Consider the following 20,706-nt stretch of genomic DNA (forward strand, 5'->3'; position numbering starts at 1 on the left):
CACTGTGACCAAGTGGGATTTATTCGTGGAGTGCAAAGATGGTTCAACACACAAAAATTGATCAGTGCAATACACCACACCAACAAAATGAAGGGAAAAAAACCACATGAGCATCTCTATCTAGAAAAAGCATTGACAAAATTTGACACCCTTTCAAGATAAAAACATTCAGCAAAAAGCAGTAGAAGGAAACTACCTCAATGTAATAAAAAGGGTCTTCTTCATTATATCCCCTTCCACTCGCATGGAAGTGAGTTTGGTAGACCAACTGGGGAGGAGGGGGGTGTGTGGCGGCTGCTGGTTGGGGAAGGGAGGAAAAACAAGAAGGGGGAGAACCAGGCCAAGATGAAAATTCCTGGTGTTCTCACAGCAGAGTGATGGTGGGGCTTTGAGTGCTCCCCACAGGTCATCGCCCCTCTGCCTACCCCTCACCCCATCTCCACCACTCCTCTCTGAGGGGAGAGCATCTTGCTCCTGCTTATAGGCTCACAGGGAACCGTGTCCACTCAGGCCAGCCCATCCGCTGAGAAACACAGCCGTCAGGTCCAAACACTTCACTGGCCATCAGCAAGGTGGCCTGCTGTGAGATTTGTCTGTGCCTTTGGAGAGGTCCTCCCTGACTTCTACACCCGTCACTTCATGGGGTGGGGGGAGTTTACCTGACGCCCAGAGAAGTAAAGGGACCTGGTGCCAGTCGCAGAAGACCACAGTTCTGTCTTGTCCCCACCCACTTGGGTTTTCCCATGGAGTTCCAGGTAACAGGTGGCAAAGTTTCCCCTGGCTGCTGGCACAGCTTACTCCTGCAGGCTGGACACCAGAAAGGCTGTGAGAGGGGTGCGGGTGGGGGAGGTCAGGCATTTGACTCCGTCTCTTCGCGCTGGGATCAGCCTGACTCAGTCTCCTGCGCAGGCTCAGTCTGGCTGCTGGCCAGCGTCCTGCCCTGGTCATGACCTCCGCTCAGATGTGCATCACTCGAAGCCCTGCTCCCCGGCATCCTGGCATGCTGCAGCTGCTGCTGCTGCTGCTCTGGACGGCCAGCGCCTCTGAAGGCCACATAAAGAGCAGACCTCACAGCTTTGTGGTCTGGAAAGGTAGCGAGCATGGCGCGAGTGGCATGGTGGGGCATAGGATAAGAAGCCTCCAGAGTGGGTGAGGAGTGTGCGGCACCGCAGGAAATGCATGCAAATGGCTCTGCGGGTCCCTATGGGGAGGGGAGTGTGTGGGTCTGGGTGAATGTGTGAGTGTGCGCACTGCCAGGCCAGAGAGAGCTGTAAGACTCCAATTCTGACAGCAGCCCATAGCCACAGCGCGGGGAGCCAACTCCTTTTCCCAGGGCACGCCCTCCACCTCCTATGGGGACATGCCAGGTGAGCCCCTGGACAGCCGAACGCAGGCCCTGTTGGGAGCGGGCAGTGGCCCAGGGGTTGGCTTTCCTCTCAGCTATGTATAGTGCTGGCAGAGGGCGTTCCTTGGGAACTCTCGGTTTGAGTCAGGGAGTGCATCTGTCCTGTAATTTTCCAAGGGGAGAGATGCAAATATGAATTTGGAGAGTGACTAGAGCTGCGATTCTGGAGCTGCGCCTGTGCCTTCCTGTTCTTCCTCCTGAAATCTGTTCTCCCTCCTCCAGGTGGCTTCCTGTTTGAAGGGCTCTCTGATGATGAGGATGACTTTCACCCAGTAAGTGGCCTGGCTGCCTGCCATTTGGGGGAGATGGTGGTGGGGATGCCCCCCGCCCTGGGAGTTGGCACTCTGCCGCAGGGAGGTGGGCAGAGCCCTTTGGTGGCCCAGCTGTGTCACACTCTTGCTGTCTGAACCTGGCAGCTTGGGAAGTCTCCCCCAGAACTGTTCCTGGAGTGGGGTTGGGGTTCGTCTGGGAACGTCACGGGGCTGCTTCCCTGATCCTGGGTGTGTCCGTTGTCCAGAGTGCCCGGTCCACGCCCTCGAGCAGCACACCCAGCTCCCGCCCGGCTTCCCTGGGGTACAGCGGAGCTGCCGGGCCCCGGCCCATCACCCAGAGCGAGCTGGCCACTGCCCTGGCCCTGGCCAGCACTCCGGAGAGCAGCTCTCACACGCCAACTCCTGGCACCCAGGTATAGAGACAGGTGGGAAGATCAAGGTCGGGCTCCCAAGGGAGAAGGTCCCAGTGGTAGAATGGATTGGCCTTAGCTGATTCTGGTGCTAGATCTGCTTTGAGCTGAACTCTACCTGGAGCCTCCGTGGGTTTCCCACTGCAGCTCAGGCGACCCCCCCTCACCTGCCTTTAAGGCTCAGAAGTCCGGGGTTCATCACAGGCCTGATTGACTCCTCCCAGCAGTTTGGAAGAACCTCCTGTCACGTAATCTGCCCTTACTTACCCCTGAAAGTAGCCAGACACCACAGGCTTAAGCATTCTTGGTGATGGTCACGCCAGCTTCCAAGGAGCGCTGGGGTCCTAAGCTGGGTCAGGGGCCCCATTCCATCTCCCTGGAGCAAAAGAGAACAGAACCTTTGCTGCCCACATAGAGAGCTTTTAGGTACCTCTCTGTGGTTGTCTCATGGAGGCCCCTGCTGGGAGGCAGTCACTGCGCACCCAGGGGCACCCTGGGGTGATGTGACAGCGGTTGGTATGTGCTGGGAGCTTGAGGTGGCTCTGAGCGTGGCGCTGACCGTGGTTTGTCTCTAGGGCCATTCCTCAGGGACCTCCCCTATGTCCTCCAGCATCCAGTCAGGGACGCCCATCACCAACGATCTCTTCAGCCAAGCCCTACAGCATGCCCTGCAGGCCTCCGGGCAGCCTAGCCTTCAGGTCAGTCTTCCCCACTCCTGAGGTTCACACAGCATCTGAGTTACTTTGGACACTGAGCTTTTTTCTGTTTCCTGGAGGCCCTTCCCTCTTGGCGTGCTTTGCTCCAGGAACAGCTGGGGCGTGGCAGTGTGACAGGAGAGGATGTTCCCAGCAAGGGCTGTTGTCCCTGTGGCTTCCACTCCTGCACCCAGTAACCACGGCCTGGCTCCACTGACTGCCTGGCTTGGACCCTTGTGGCAGTTTTAGTTGAGGAGTCACTCATCCGTTCTGTGAGTGTTGCCTGAGCCTTGAGCATGTGTGTACCAGGCCTGGATGCAGCTCCCGGGGTAGGGACGAGCCAGCCCTCATCCCTGCGGTGGAGGGGCGCCAGGCAGTTACTAAACTGATGGAGCAAGAGGGCGAGAAGCCCAGCCGAGGCTTGAGGTAAGGGCTTAGGTCAGGCACAACTTTCCCCAGGAAGGGGTGTTTGGCCTGACTGTCAGAGAATTAGTTAGAGGCTAGCCAGGCAGGGAAGGGGGTGTTTGGTTGAGGGGGCGTAGTGTCCAGGCAGAGGCAGCCATCCTTAGAAATGTCCTATGTCTGTCCATCTATGACCTTCCACCCACAAGACTGGTTTTGAAATCATCGTGCCACAGTCTGGATTTTGTTCCTGGGGTTGATAATGAGGCTTGGCTTCCTGTCTCATCCTATTCCTAAATTGTCAGCCAGATTCATCACCCTTAGCGAAGTGATTCTTACTCCCTGGTATCATTATCAGAAGCCTCTGGGGAAGGTTAATGAGGCCCTGAGTCTTAGCTCTATTGTCCTGATGCGGCTTTGATCCATCTCACTTTCAAATTGAGTGTTGAGGCACTTTCCACCCCAGAATCCCAGACGTGGGTGGAATTTGCTTTGCACATTACTTCACAATATCCAAAAGGTAGAAGCAACCCAAGTGTCTGTCAGTCGATGAATGGATAAAGCAAATGTGGTGTATACACACAATGGACTATTATCCAACCTTAAAAAGGAAGGAAATTCTGACACATGGGTGAAACTTGAGGACATTATGCCAAGTGAAGTTAGCCAGTCACAAAAAGACTGTATGATGCCACTTATAGGAGGTACCTAGAGTAGTCTAATTCATAGAGACAGAAAGTAAAATGGTGGTTGCCAGGGGCTGGGGGAGAACGGGGAGTTGTTTAATGGGTACGGAATTTCCGTTTGGGAAGACAAAAAAAGTTCTAGAGGTGGATAGCGGTGATGGTCACACAATAATATGAGTATCCTTAATGCCACTGAACTGTACACTTAAATGGTTAAAATGGTAAATTTAATGTTATGTATATTTTACCGCAACTTTGAAAAATACAGCGAAGACACCCCCCCACCACCACCAAAAAAGGGAACACATCAAAATTTGAATGTGTGCCACCCATCTCTGTGCTGGAACTCCGCCAACCCTTCACTTGACTGGAGCCTATCCTGTGAATGGAGATTATGAGTTCCCTAAAGTGGTTGTAAAATATAAAAATATGTCTATGCTGCATATGTGGGACTCTTTCCTCTCCTAGAGCCTGAAATAAAAATGGACAAAGAAGAAATTACTACCTTTATGGCTGAACATTTATTTCACAAATGTTCAAGTGCCTATTTTACGCAAGGCACTATGCCAGGAGCTGTGGAAGATGTAAAAATGAAGCATATACGAGAAGTTCATAGTCTGGAAGGGGAAATGTCCGCACGTAAATTTTTTGGTGAATAATTTTCATGTCAGATAAAATGTAAAATGTGCCCTTTTCTGTACCCTGAAAGCACCCTGTGCTTCTCTCAATTATTGTATGTGTTTTACTGTACTGTTATTAACTTCATTTTTCTTTCACCCACAAGTTGTAGATTGTGTTGGTGGCCCAGTACATCATCCTCCCTAGATCCACGCCCTGTACCATTTACTTTTGCAGTGCCCGCCCACTGTTAGTGGAGTAACCTGCCTGCCCCTTGATTCTAGCTTCCATCACGTGACTTGCTTTGGCCAATGCAATGTTAGTGGATGTGATGAAGGCAGAGGCTTGAAATGGACTTGAACATTGGGAGCTGCCCTTTTGCACCACTGCCATCACCAGGAGAACAGGCCTGGGCTAGCCTGCTGGAGGACATGGTGCAGAGCTGAGTCTCCTAAACTGCCTTAGCAGAAGCCAGCCTAGGTAAGCTGTCCATCGGATGACCTATAGACATGTCACTCAGCCCAGCCAAGAAAAGTGTACAAATTATCATTGTATAGCCCGATGAATTTTTTAGAAGGTACACATCTATATAATCACTACTCAAAGCAAAAACAAGAATTTAGCGGCACTTAGAAGCAGCTCACAGGCCTCTTCCCCGTCATTACCCACCTCCTCCTCCAAAGGTAACCATTACCTTGACATCTAACCAGAGATTAGCTTTTGCCTGCTCTTGAACTTCTTCTAAATGGAATCATATCATATACAGTCTTTTGTGTCTGGCTTCTTTCATTTCACATGACATGAATGAGATTCTTCCAGGTTGCTGTGAATAGCAGTAGTCGTTCCATCATTTTCATTGCTTTACGGTTTGGATATAACACAATGCATTCATTAATTCTACTGTTGATGTACTTTTGTTTTATTTTCCAGTTAGAAGTATTAGGAATAATGCTGCAATGACTGTCCTTACATATGTCTTTTGGTGAGCATATGTGTACATTTCTGTTCCATACATAGTAGGAGTAGAATTGCTAGGATATTGCTTAATACGTACTGCCAAACAGACTTCCCAAGCAGCTGTACCAATTTACACTCCCAGCAGAAATGCACGAGTCCCACTTTCTCCACATCCTTGCCAACACTGGGTATCGTCAAGTGTTAAATTTTTTTTAACTTTTTATTTTTGGCCGCACCGTGTAGCTTGTGGGATCTTAGTTCCCTGACCAGAGATCGAACCCAGGCCCTTGGGAGTGAGAGCGTGGGATCCTAACCACTGGATTTCCGGGGAATTCCCAAGGCTTTTTAATTTTAGCCATTCTGATGGGTATGTAATAATAGCTCATTCTGATTTTAATTTACATATCCCTGATGCCTAGTGAGCGTGACTATATTTTCATATGAACATTTGAATATCCTTTTGTGTGAAGTGTCTGTTCAGGCAAGATTCAAGTTTGTACTTCATAGACTCTTCTACTGTAGGATCAAAAGGGCAGCTAAGCAGGTCAGGAGACTCACAGCAAGAGATCCTGAAGATGATAAAGAACTGTGCATCAGCTCTAACCCAGCTTTTGCATCATCCCAACATCAGGAATGATACAGTGGGATTCCAGCATAAGACACTGAACTCTAGGAAGCCTCAAATCAGTACCCAAGAAGCAGACAGTGGGTTAAACACACGGCAATGTGGGGATCTTCAAGGAAAACCCATTGTCTGGTTGCTCATAGACGCACGAGTTGTCAGATATTCTGGAAACACCAGGACTTCAGGGTCTGGTTCTCAGCCACACAGGCTTAGAAAAGAGCTTTTGCTGACACAGCGAGTCAGAAATTAATGTAAAAATCAGAATGCTGGGGAATGCTCTAGTGGTCCAGTGGTTAGGACTCGATGCTTACACTGCCAAGGGCCCAGGTGGGGACCTAAGATCCCACAGGCTGCATGGTGTGGCCAAAAAAAAAAAAAAGAAGCAAACTTAAAAATCAGAATGCTGATTTATTAATTCACACCATGAACCAGAATTGCCAAGCATTCCAGTCTCTGATTAGGATACTCACTCCCTGTAAGAAAACAACTTGGGAAGTCAGATATAATCAGAAGGCTGCATGGTGAGGTGGAGAAATGGGAGCACCGGAGCACCAGAAATGAGAGAGGGGGGCCAAGAATAGCAGGAGTGTGCTTCCAAGACCCTCACAGTAAAAAAACATCTGCCACTGGAACTGGACAGAAAATGACCTTGGACGAGACCTCACTCTCCCCAGCCAGTGCTCAGATGAACACTAACAATATCCCTTCAGAGACTCTCCTTTTTTTCGGTGTTTCCAGTGTTAGTGAACCCCCTTTCTGATTGACTCCTTCTTCTTTGGATACCTTAAGGACATCTTTTGCTTGTCTTCCTATCATCCATTTCCCCACCTCCTTCCCCAGAGGTCCCTGGCCGCTTTTCTTTTCTTTTTTAATAAATGTATGTATGTATGTATGTATTTTTGGCTGTGTTGGGTCTTCATTGCTGCACATGGGCTTTCTCTAGTTACAGCAAGTGGGGGCTACTCTTTGTTGTGGTGTGTGGGCTTCTCATTGCAATGGCTTCTCCTGTTGCGGAGCACGGGCTCTAGGCATGTGGGCTTCAGTAGTTGTGGCACTAGGGCTCAGTAGTTGTGGCGCATGGGCTTAGTTGCTCCGTGGCACGTGGGATCTTCCCAACCCAGGGCTCAAACCCATGTCCCCTGCATTGGCAGGCAGATTCTTAACCACTGCACCACCAGGGAAGCCCTTTAGTGATTTTCTTAAGCCATTGAATCAAGCGAGCACAGCCTCTGAACTTTTCCATTACTTGAGCCAAGATATTCCTTTTCTTGTGTAAAACAGTTTGCATTGGTCTGGTAGAACTAACTGACTATCCAATATCTAGTCTCTTCTTTACTTACAGAACCCCCCTTTTATTTGCAGTTTAAAAATATTTATTCCCCGCTACTTCCCTGGAGCTAGGGGTAGCCCCAATATGGCCAAGAAGATACTACTGAAAGTCCCTGGGTAGTACTTCTGGAAAAATGATTTATTTTCCAATTAAAAAAAAAGAGAGAGAGCAGATTCAACTGGCACGTGCATTGTGCCTTTCCCAACCCTCATCTCCCTGCCTTCAAAGCAGACACAATATCCAGAAGAGTGATAGCCAACTTGTGATCCTGAAGCTGAAAGACACACACTAAAGATGGCAGAAGAAGATATAAGGAGCCTGATTCCTTGAGCAGATGTACCAGTTCCCAGACTGCCGTTCCCAGACTGCCTATCCCAGACTCCTTGTAACATGAGAAATGTAAACGCCTTATGGGTTTAGCCACTTTGTTGGGTTTCTGTTAAATGTAGGCAAATGCGGTTCTATCACTTAGAGAATTCAGTACACTGAAGTGGGATGCTGCAAGTAATATAATCTGAAACGTGGATTTGTTGAGTGGTAGAGATGGGCGTTCGGGCTGTGAGGGTACATGTGTTACAGACAGGAATGCCAATGACCTTGTTAGGCAGTGGTGGACCATTTAGTCAATTTGTTCTTCTATGGGAGATACCCCACATGCCAACCAAGTCTGTTGCGTTAGGGAAAATAGCTGGAATGATTCAGAATGTTGGCACATGCTGGCGACTTCGCTCCATCTTCAACAAAGTCCTGAGGGAGACCAATGAGCTAGCGTTATCCAGGCTGAAGAAGAAAAGGAAGGAAGTACCACTTCACTGAGGAAGGCACTCCGCCTAGGGCCTACAAATCTCCTTTGACTGAACATCTCATCATTTGGAGACTTGCAGGGCTGAAAAAGGTCATTGTTTCTGTTCTCCAAATAGGAGTGGTGGCTGCCAAGCAATAGCTTAGCAGAAGATAAGACTGGTGTCCTGGGCCTTTCTAAGCACCTTCCTTTAAGAATCACCACTCTACAGAGGAAGTGGGGTCTGCAAAGTGTTCTCTTCCTGCTAGAGCCTTTTATTACCAGTTGTCTCAAGTCAGTGAGCATTAAGTTGAAGCCTAGAAGAATAAGGAGAGCACAGAGGCCAACAGGTAATAAAGGAGCATTTTTCAGGTTTACAGACTGTGGCTGCATAGGAGCTTCAGTTGTGGTTTCTTACACATAGGATTGAAGAAGAGGCAAATAGACCAGAAGCCTACAACATTTTTGAGAGAATCATATAACCAAAAATGAAAATTTAAGGACCTGACCATCAAAACCTTATTTTTCAAACCCAGGCCCCCAAACACACACAACAGAAAGGGCATCCTCCCCAAAGTTCACCTTCAGATATGGTTAAAGAGGGTAACGTACAAAAAGTCTTCTCAAAGGAAGATGGAACTTGGACCATGGAGCACAAACAAAAACATTCCTCCCAGAGAGCAGGTTGGCTGAGTAAGGAAATGACTGTCCGGCAGGGAGTCCTGGCTGCTCCTGTCTAGCAGAATCTGGTATTTGCTGTAGATCTAATGTTTGCAATAGCTTTGACGTGTTTCCCATTCTTCCCTTTCCCATGTGGGAGTTTAATTTTGTTTCTTCTCCAATATTATGTATGGGATACATTGGGAGAAGATAACTTGGCTTTTAGTTTGTAGGTTACTGGACTTTGTATGAGGATTCACATCAGGGCTAAGTGGAGAAAACTGCATTTGGGCTAGAGATTCTGGCTTTTGAGATGGATGCAGTATCTGGATGAGACTTTGGAAATGTCCCCACTAGGGAGGGAGCATATTCTGTTTTGGGGAGGATGGCTAGCCAAAAGTGTGAACTGTGGCAGTCACAGATTTCCTTCTACCCAGTAAGCATTCTGATCCATGACTTTGCCATCAGAACCCTGAATTTGTTTAGGAAAACAATGTGCTCAACTAAAAATGACATCAAAGTTTTCTGGCCATTGAGACATGAGCAAAACTCTGCCAAAGGTATCTGGAAAAGCTTTGTTTTCTGGTTATAAGTATCACTACTTCTCTCCTTTTCACTTATTTCTCCTTTTCTTGCCTGGAACCAAATGGAAACTTGAATCTTCAGAAAAGAATGAAGAGCGTCAGAAATGGTAAATATGTGAATAAACGTCAAAGACTACTTTCTTCTTGATTTCTTAAATAGCATGTGGCTATTTAAAAATAATGTGGGAGTTTCTTTTCTATGCTCTGGAACTTTTTAAGTAGCTTTGAAGGTTTGGTAGATTCTCCTATGAATTCTTCTGGGCCTTGTGAATTTTTAAGGAGTAATTATTTAACTATTTGTTTAAATGTTTTTGTGTTTATTAGGGTTAATTTTGGTAATAATATTTTCCTAGGAAGTTATCTATTTAATCTACGTTTTCAAATGTGTTTGTCTAGACTCGTGAAAAGCAGGATCTTAAGATTTTAAATTTTTCTTCTGTTTCCATGGTTATTTCCTCCTTGTCATTTCTTATCTTGTATATTTATGCCTTTTCCCTTTCTTTCCTGATTAGATTAGCTAGTAGTTTGTCCATTTGACTGATTTTTTTTTTTTTTCTGAGAACCAGTATTTGGATTTATTCTTTTTAGTTTTCTTTCTCTTTTCTAACTCAATTTCTGCTTATATCTTTAATAGTTCCTTCATTCTGCTTTCTTTTGTTTTGTTTTGCTTTTACTTTTGTAGCTTTTAAATTGATGTTTAATTTTACTTAGCTATTTAGTGTAACACATTCTCTTCAAACAACTACTTTTGCAGCATCACGTAGATTCAGATAAGCCGTGCTTCCATTATTGCTATTTCATAAAACTCTGCAATTTTTTTTTGTATTATCTTATTAACCAGAGTTGCTTAATACAGAGTTTTAAAATTTTCTAGGTGAAAGATTCTTTTTGCTTTTAATTTTGTTATTAATTTATACTTTTATTGCATTGTGATCAGAGAATGCTGTTTATATCATTGCTCTTTTTAAAGTTACTGAGATTTTATTTTGCGACCTAACATATCATCAATTTTCATGAATGTTCCTTTCGATTACCCAGTAGCCAGTGCTCTGATCCACCAGATCTCAGACCTGTCCTCAGTGTTTCCCCTCTCACAATAGGATCCTCTCCATCTGGGATAATTCTAGCTGACCTTGCTAGTATTTGCCTCCTCCTGGACCGGGCTTCAGTCTTCTCTCTTCCCCTCATCCCTACCCCCCACCCCTCAGTTCACATGTGAGCTCTGGAGCTGGCTCTGCTGGTTTCAGATATTTATCTCTCCATTTACATGCAAATTGAAGCTTGAGGTACTCTCCCTCTCCTAGGATGCTGTAGGTGAGGGCTGGGGTGATGTAATTTGCTTTCATTGTTGATCTGTGTGGGTTTCAGAGGATTGTGAAGGGGTTTAGGCATCTGCCATTATTCTACAGGAATCAGGAAGCTCTGTGACTTCCTTTTATCATATCTCTGCTGCTTTTTCTTCATTCCTGCCTTCCACGGGCTTAAATTTTCTCTTTTGCCCTTCCCTTCTCATCGACATTGAAGTCGCAGTTCTGTTTCTGTTCTCTTACTGCTAACTCTGAAAAATGTAGCATGTACATTTAGCTTAGCAAAGTCTAAAATTAATCAGTATCATTACCTTCCTTCCAAACAATGTAAGGACCTTAGAATGCTTTCACTCCTGTCATCGCTCTCTCATGTTATTATTCATTCACCAATCAATTTTCTGATCCTACCGCGTGCCAGGTTGATATAGTAATGAACAAAAGGTATGTGTCTGGCAGGTGTGGGTGATGGGCGGGGGGGGGGTCCCCTTTTCTAATTTTTTAGTGGGGGTGACAAACGAGATACAAATTTAAAATATAGTACAGCGAAAAGTACTACAAAGCAAAAAATAAAGCAAGGTAGGGGAATATGAAATCTCCCATTTCTGTGTGTTTGTGTGTGTGTGTGTATAGTTAGTCATCCAGATATCTTGGGGAAGGAACATTCTAGGCAAAGTGAAGAGCAAGTACAAGAACCCTAAAGGACTTCTTGACATGTTTAAGGAACAGCAAGAAGGCATGTGAGGCTACAGTGAAGTGAAAGAGGGGACGAGTGGTAGGATTTGAAGGCTGTGCACAGAGCTAATAAGGAAACCAAAGTAGAACCTAACAAGGACTACAGCACAGCCTACAGTGCACATTAAGGATTTTGGCTTTTATCCTGAGATGGGCAGCCACTAAAGGGTGCTGAACAGAGGACCGACATGGTCTGGCATGCCTTGTGCCAGGACCACCCTGGTTGCTATACTGAGAACAGATTGCCGAGGGCAGGCCCATTAGGAGGTTACTGCATTAACCACGTGAGAGATGATGATGGCTGGCCCAAGGTACAGCAGAGGGTGGTGATGAGAAGTGGTTGCATTCTGAGTGTGCTTTGGAAGTTGAGCTGACAGAATTTGATCACCGACCAGTGAGGTGTGAGGAAAAACAAGAGAACAGACAAGGATGACACCCAAAATATTGGCCTGAGCAACTGGAAGCCTAATTCTTAGAATGTCCCCAGCACCCCCTTGCCCTGGTATAATCCCTTTTGAATAAGCGCACTCCTGTGATTATGTTATGTTATACAAGGCAAATGATAGACTAGCCAGGTGGACCTGATCTAATCACAAGCCCTTTAAAGGCTCAGGTTTTTCCAACTGGTGGGCGGAAGGAGGAGTCAGAGAGATTCAAAGTGTGAGGAGTTGGGGGCACACAAAAAGGAGTCCAGGCAGCCAGTAGGAACAGAGAGCAGCTCCCAGCTCCCAGCCAGCTGGGAAATAGGACCTCGGAGCCATAGCCACAAGGAACTGGATTCTGCCAACAGCCTGAATGAGGTTAGAAGCAGGTTCTTCCCAAGAGCCCCCGGGGAAGAGCCCAGCCCAGTGGACACCTTAATTTTGGCCTTGCAGGACCCTGAGTAGAAAACCCAGCCAAGCCCAGGCTTCTGATCTACAGAGCTCTGAGATAATGAGTGGGTGTTGTTTTATGCTGCTAAGTGTATGGTAGCTGTTACACTGCAATAGAAAATGAACACACACACAACTCTTAGGGAGGCTGGGAAACGGTGTCTCTGGCTGGACATTCCTGTGCATTGTTAACCTTGGAGGGGGAGGCAGCAGGTTTAGAGTGAAGGAAAGAGAAGAATGAGTACTGGGGGGATGATGTCTTTTCCCACACTGAAAACCTGCACTATCCAATACAGTGGACACTAGCCGCATGTGGGTACTGAGCACTTGGAATGTGGCCAGTCCAAATCGAAATGTGCTGTAAATGTAAAATACCCACTAGATTTTGAAGAACTAGTATGAAAAAAAAAGGGATGTAAAATATCTCATTATTATATAGTTTGCATTTTGAAATAATATTTTTGATAGATTGGATTAAGTGAAATACATTAGTAAACTTAATTTCAAACTGTTTCTTTTCACGTTTAAAAAATTTTGTTACATATGTAAGTTAAAATTTAATTACATTTGTGACTCCCATTAGAGTTTTATCGGACGGACGTTGCTGCTGTAAACTCTCGTATGTCTCAATTTTTCTTTACATGCACATGAATTAAATTTTTAAAAACATTATATCCTTTTCTTTTCAACACTATACGTTTAAAGAGGCAATGTTCCCAAAAGAAATAATGGCAAAGAAGGGAATTCCTAGTCATGGCCAGTAAATCTGTTTTCCCCGATACCTTAATAAACTAGTGGATGTACGTACATATATAGGAGAGGTTGATAGAGTAGAGGGTCTTGGAAGGAAAAGAAGGTACGACCATCATGGAAATGGAAATGGAAATGGTGCTTATACCATCATGAGTCATCCCTTGAGTTTGGGCACAACACAGTCTCAAATAAAGTCAAAACGGAAGGGGTAGCTGTTGTGTAGGTAGGTACCACGACTTATTATGGGAGGGTGAAGAAAGGACTGGCTGTCACAGCTCAGCCTCACCAGGACATGTATGGAGTGCCCTCTGGTGGACTGTGGTGGCACTTGAGTCAGGCGGATCAGAATCCCCCACTTTTTTTTTTTTTTTTTTTTTCTTTTTTCGCGGCACCACTCGGCTTGTGGGATCTTAGTTCCCAGACCAAGGATCAGACCTGCACCCTCGGGAGTGAAAGCTCGGAGTCTTAACCACTCGGCCATCACGGAATTCCCCCAAACCCCCCACTTCTTACCATCGCTGCCACCCTCGCCCAACCCACCCTCATCTCAGGTGAGAATTACCCTCAGAGATTCCTGATTGGTCTCCTTCCTCCCACTCCTGTCCACCAGAATGAGCTTTTAATACCGTCATCAGGTCACGTTGCTCCTTTGCTCAAAACTCAGGAATCACTTTTCTTCTCACTCGCAGTTAAAATCGAAGCCCTCACTACTCCGCAACACATCTGTCCCTTCCTGACTCCACTCGAGCCACGCTGGGCTTCTTGCTCTTTCTTGCTCTTCAGTATAACACATCAAGCATGCTCCTGCCCTTAGGTTCGCTATCTCCTCTGCCTGGAATGCCTGGACCACTCCTCACAGCGATGCTCAGATGTCACCACATCACCTTCTCACCCTAACTAGGAAAACAACCCTCCTCCCAGCTTTCTATATCTCTCTCAACTGGATTTTTTTTTTTTTTTTTTTTTTTGCGATAGCATTTAACACCATCTGACCTGTTACATATTTACTTGTGTTATGTATTATGTATTTATTACCTGTCTCCCCCTACTAGAATGCAAACTTCAAAAAGGTAAGGACCTTGTCTGTTTGGTTCACGGTTGTATCCCCAGCATCTAGAACAGTGCTTAGCATGTGGTAGGTGGTCAACAAAAATATTTGTTACATAAATAAATGAAACAAGATCTGAACAATGAACAGGCATTGAATGCCTTCATTGTTTCATTCTTGGGTATGTCACTAAAAGGTTAACTTTACAAATTTATGTAAAATTAATAAAATTGCTATTATAATCCCCACAAATTTCTTCTTAATTGGATAAATTATCCTAAAATTCATATGGAAAGAATAAAGTACCTGTGACTAGTCATTAAATGTAGGAAGAAGTACACTAAAGGTACATTTGGCTTACCAGATATCAGAGGACACTATGAAGCTACCATAATAAAATCCATATGATATTGGCATAGGGATAGACAAATGAACCAGTGTAACAGACTAGGAAATCCAAGAATAGATACCTGATTATAAGAATATAACATATGAGAGATGAATTTTTAATTCAGTGATAAAAGGATGATTATATAATAAATAGTACTGATATTATTTACCAGCAAAAATCTAGAGCCCCATTTTATACCATTTATAAAAATAAGCGTCAAGTAGAGTGTCAAGGCCCAAGCAGAGTGAGGGAGGAGTCCATGGTGGGGAGAGGAAGATCAATGGTGGTCAGAGTGAGGTGTTGGAGTCCAAGCATGAGGAAGGTTTCTACAAGGCAATGGGATGTGGCAGCAGCCCAGCTGGGAATGTCAGAGTCCAAGCCAGGTGAGGAGTGAGTTCATGGAGAGGCTGGACAGTGGTGACATAGAAGATGCAAAGGCATTTATTAAGTAAGTAAATATCTTGAGGATAATGGGAGCCAATGTTGCAGGAGGGAGGGGATGTGGGGATATATGTATAAATACAGCTGATTCTCTTTGGTGTACCTCAAAAGCTGGTACAAGAGTGTAAAGCAATTATATTCCAATAAAGAGCTTAAAAAAAAAATGAAAGGACAAAAACAAAAAACAAACAAACAAATTGAAAGGACAAATAACAAAGTCCTACTATATAACACAGGAACGATATTCGATATCCTGTGATAAACCAGAATGGAAAAGAATATGAAAAAGGATACAAATACGTATAACTGAGTCACTTTGCTGTACAACAGAAATTAACACAGCCTTGTATATCCAATATACTTCAATTAAAAATTTTTTTAAATGAAAGGGTGAATATTTTCATGGAGAAACTAGAAAAACCTTGTGGTGTTAGATTGGAACTGGAATGTTTTCATTTAATATGAGTAAGTAACAATGTATGTGTAAGTGTATGTATACATAAAACATATTTTTCCCTAGGTCTATGCACTGAGAGGAGACTGGGGGCAGTAACATCCCTAAGCAAGGAGCCCGCTTAGCAAGCAGATCTTAGATTCTGAGTCCTAAGAAATCTGGCAGAGACCATCTTAATCAAGTGAATCACGTAATCAAAGTTAACATCACAAGTAATACAGCAGTTTGAAATTGTGCACCCCCTTATAGGATGCAGTAGGAAGAACACAGCATCACTTCTGTGATATTCCTGCCAAAGTGCAACACTTGAATCTAAACATCAGACAAACCCATATCAAGAGACATGCTACAAATTACTGGCCTGTTATCATCAAAAGTGGTCATGAATTTCAAGGAAAGACTAAGGAAATATTACGGACTAAAGGGAACTAAAGAGGGATGAAAAAGCAAAAGCAAGGTATGATCCTGGGTTGGATTCTTTTGCAAGGACATTGTTCGGACAATCGTCAAAACTTGAACGGGCTCTGTAGATTAGACTGTAGTGATGTATCATTGTCAATGTTCCGGTCCTGACAGTTGTATTGTATTTCTTATAAGAGAATATTGTGGTTTGTAGGAAATACACAGAGTAATGTATTTGCGTAGGTAGCAGGGCATATTGCTGGCAACATACTCTTAAATAGCTCAGGACAAAAAAAGTTCTGTGTGCTAGTCTTGTAATTTTTCTGTAAGTTTGAAATTTTTTCAAAATTAAAAGAAAGGAAAAAAAATCTTGTTTTAACCCCTGATCCAATGGGGGGGGGGGGGTGGACGGTAAAAAGAAACATAAAACACAACTGCACAGGTATAATTTACACTTTTGTGTACCTGTATATGTACTTCAATACAAAATAATTGTAAATTTCTAGAAAGAATGACTTGATGTATTTCTAGAAAGGAAGGAGTGTTGGATATAGAGAGTCAATCTATGATCACCCTTACAAGTAATCGATACTATCCATTCTAGCATAATTCCAAACATACGTGGCATACCACTGTTAGATTGATCCAATGCATGTACTGTATCCTGGAGAATGGCACCCCATCTTTGCAGAGTACTGTCTCTACTTCAGCTGTACCTTCAGCAGACTGCCCCAAACATCTTCTTGCATCAGGTACAGCGTAGGATATGACCATTTCTATTAGGTCATGGGCTTACGCCCCACAACTCCTTCACTGTAAAGTGGGTCCTGATCTGATACAGTTAAGTGGGATCCTAGGACAGCGGATCAAATAATCTATAAGCCCTGGTTAGTGGTGCTGGCTAAGACCCTGTGAGAAGGAAAGGCAAACCCACACCTGGAATACGTGTCTGTTCCTGTAAGAACGAGCCGCTGGCCCTTCCTGGGTGGAAGGGACCGCAGTGTGCTCTGGGCCTGCTTTAGGCCTCACTGAAAGTCGTCTGCCTTTCATACCATAGTCTGGAGCTGTATCCCTAGGTGTGTACTGTGCTGACCAAAACCTGAAGAGGCCCACCAGGTGGAGTGTTTCCTTCTGTGGTGGATGTAAGATGGCAATAATTTGTGTTTTGCTTTGGTGGAGAGCTGTCATGCCCTTGATGACTGAACTCCTAAAAATTTTATACATTTAGAAATCCCTGAACCTTCACGGCTCTCTCTGGAGTGCATGTGTCTTACCAAGGCCTCTGGTGTACTATCCACTCTCATTCCTCTGGCCCAGTAACATGATGTTATCAATATGACGCATCTGCGTGGTGCTCTGCAGGGTGTCCTGATATTCAGATCTCTTCGGGCTACAGTATGATGTAGGGTAAGAGACATACCCTGGGGGGAAACTGTAAGTGGGTATAATTGTCAGTTCCATGTAAATGCAATCGTTTTCTGTCTTTTTTTTTTTTTTGGATTGGCCAAATCAATGGTTGCAGAGCACACACCTGAGGCCAATGTAATATGCTCTAGTACATATACCACATCTGGCCCAGCAGCTGCAGTCAGGGGCTAGAGTACCTGGTTGAGCTCATGGTAGTCTGCAGTCACCCTCCAAAGTTCATCTGGCCTCTTCAGGGGTGAGAATGGTGGATTAAACAGATGATGGACACCAACATCCCTGCATCCTTTGTATGCTTAAGAATGGAACTCATCTCTGTTATACCCACTCTTAGTACTTTTCTGTGTTGAACCTCAGGAGTAAGCCAATCTCAATTATACACACAGGGAAATGACCCTTGAATGGGTCCAAGAACCTGGTGGACCCACTGTAAGCCAAACCTAAGACAGGATTCCACTTCTTACCTGGCCTCCATGTGCCTCCCCAGCTCTAAGGGGGAGGGGGAAGGTGATACTTGAGGTCTCCAGTATCAATGTGAACACAGACACTGAGTCCAACTGACCTTGATATGTTGTATTCCCCCCTTCCCAGCACAGTTACACAAGTAAATGGCCATAGGTCTCTTTAGAAAAAGACTGGTGGAATCATGTATTCTTATTATAGTGTTGAGAGTCCTTCCTCCAAGGGACTCACTACTTCTTCATTGCTATCAGTGAGCCAGGTTCTATAACAATATCTTCTATCATCAGCCCTGGTCTACAGCGGAGAGCTACCGCTTAACTTTCTTAGAGATTCTGGTGGGCCTCTCACCAGCAAATTTCTTATGGCCTTGGTAAATAGTGTCTCTTTTGGTTCTTTTCATGGAACATAATTATCTGGCAGGTCTAGTTATCCATAGTCTATTTGGAGTTCTCACTTACCTGAGTCTTTTAATCGCACCTCCGTCATTTCCCACAGCAATTCTAACAGGTAAGCTTCTTTAGCATGGGTCATTGCTTTTACCATGCTTCTAGGATCCATCGTAGTGGTGAGTTTGCACCATCTCCTGGTCTTTGCCAGGACAATGAATCTTGTCACACAAGGGAGGGATCCCAGGGAGGACTTCCCTGGTGGTACAGTGGATAAGACTCTGCACTGCCCATGCAGGGGGCCTGGGTTCATATGCTAGATCCCTCATGCATGCTGCAACTAAGGGTTCATATGCCACAACTAAGGAGCCCACGTGCCACAACTAAGCCCTAGTGCAACCAAATAAATAAATAAATTTTTTTTTAAAAAGAGAAGGATCCCAAGTCAATAAACTTTTCCTTTTCCAATTCTATGTTTCTTCCCCCTTCATCAAGTACCCTCAGGATCCGTTTCCCTATGTATCCCCTCTGGCTCCTGCAGGTACCTGCCGGCTAGACCTGGCTGCTCAATCCCTTTCTTGCCTTTTCAGGCTCAGCACTTCCAGAGCTGGGTTATGCTGCAGGTAACCTAGTATAGGCCAAGTGGCTAGGAAGGGAACAGGGCCAGATTATGACAGAGTACTTGTTGCTTTGTGAGGGAGAGGCATCTGCACTGTCTCCCCGCAGAAGGGAATGTTGGCTCTTACTAAGGAGTGGGCCTCTTCTGCAGGCTCAGAAGATTCAAAGGAACTCGTGGAGTTAAAATCTTTAGGAAAGTCCACTTTGATATCTCCATTCCATGTGTCAGAATCCCAGGTTTTTCCAACCAGGACCCTGACTTTAGCATAAGATGTGCACATCCAATAGTCATGCAATCCATCATCTGTATAGCACTATTCCCTCCACACATCTCAAGCATCTGGTATGCTGTGCCCTCTAGAGCTTTCCATTCTGTTGGTTCACCCCGCCCCCGACTCACCACTGGTTGTACTCCACCTACCTCCAGTAATGACAATCCTCCTTGTCAGATGGGTGGTGGTCGGTTTCCAAAACCCCATCTTATCATCAGCTTTCTCATCCACTTCTGGTACCAACTGTCAAAGGTCAGGTTCTCAAGAAGGAGATGCTGAGATAGAGTTTGGGGTGTTAAATGCTTATTAGAGATCCACACCCGTGAAAGGAAGGGAGCGAGAGCAGGATTGGGCAGAGGGAAAGTCAACCTGTGCTGCAGGCTCAGCAGAGTCTCAGCCAATCAGCAGCTCACTCTGGAGTAAGAAATCCCATCAGACTTGTCCAGCATCAAGTCTAAATGGCTGGACCTTATACCCCTATCTTGCTCGGTCAGCAGATGCAGGCTGCCCCAGGAAGGGGCTGACCTCAGGCAAGGCAGCCCTGTGTAGGCTCTGAAGGAACTGACAGCTGGAGACTGTCTGCTGACCACTCTCCCTGAAGCTGGGCAACAGGTCCTCCCTTGAAGGGCAATCTGGGCAGCATATCACCACGTACGCCACAATAATATACATGTGTAAAAGTGCATAAATCCCAAGTTATAGCACAGGCAACTCTGTCTAATGCACTGTGGTGACCTAAATGGGAGGGAAGTCAAAAGGCAGGGGATATCCGTATGTGTGTGGCTGATTCATTCTGTTGTGCAGTGGAGGCTCACACAACATTGTAAAGCAACCGTACTCCAATAAAAAAAAAACAACCCAAGTGAACTCACCAGGGAACCATCACCCAGCTGAAGAAACAGAAATTACCAGCACCAGAGAAGCCCCATTCATCCCTCCTTTCAGTCAATATCTCTTCCCCAAGGTAACCATTATCTTTCTATTACCATAGACTCATTTACCTGCCTTTTTTTTAAACTATGGTCAAATACACATAACATAAAATTTACCATCTTAACCATTTTTAAGTGTATAGTTCAGTAGGGTTAAGTACATTTACACTCTTGTGCAACCAACCTCCAGAACTCTTCATCTTCCCAAATTGAAACGACCCATTAAACAACTCTCCATTCTTCCCTCCTCCCAGCCCCTGGCAACCACCACTGTACTTTCATCCCTATGCATTTGACTACTCTAGATACCTCATATATGTGGAATCATACAGTATTTGTTTTCTTGTGATTGGCTTATTTCACTTAGCATAATCTCCTCCAAGTTCATCCAGGTTGTAGCATATGTCAGAATTTCCTTCCTTTTTAAGCCTGAGTGATTGCATTGTGTGTATACACCACACTTTGTTTATCGGTTCCTCTGTCGCTAGACACTTGGGTTGCATCCCCCTTTTGGCTATTGTGAGTAACACTGCTGTGAGTATGAGTGTACTCGTTTACCTGTGTTTGAGCTTTATATAAACGGAATGACTGATACCATATACTTTTGTGGCTGGTTTCTTTCTCTTGACATTATGTTTGTGAAGTTCATCTATTTTGTTGCTTATAGTAATAATTTCTTCTTTCTCATTGATATATAGTATTTTGTTGTGTGATCACACCTCGATTTGTTTATCCATTCTACCATGGATGGACACGGAGTTTGTTTCCAGGTCTTAGCTATTATGA

At 44.9% G+C, this 20,706-nt stretch overlaps 1 long non-coding RNA gene across 1 annotated transcript; it reads left to right on the forward strand.

Moving 5' to 3' along the window:
- The first annotated feature begins 1,623 nt into the window (after window positions 1-1,623).
- Window positions 1,624-2,698, forward strand: LOC130844026 (uncharacterized). The gene is made up of 3 exons (XR_009051133.1): window positions 1,624-1,677; window positions 1,923-2,090; window positions 2,663-2,698. It is a non-coding gene; the product is annotated as an uncharacterized LOC130844026 (long non-coding RNA).
- Window positions 2,699-20,706: the final 18,008 nt, after the last annotated feature.

The sequence above is a fragment of the Hippopotamus amphibius genome, chromosome 2, assembly GCF_030028045.1.
Source record: "Hippopotamus amphibius kiboko isolate mHipAmp2 chromosome 2, mHipAmp2.hap2, whole genome shotgun sequence".
Taxonomy (NCBI): domain Eukaryota; kingdom Metazoa; phylum Chordata; class Mammalia; order Artiodactyla; family Hippopotamidae; genus Hippopotamus; species Hippopotamus amphibius.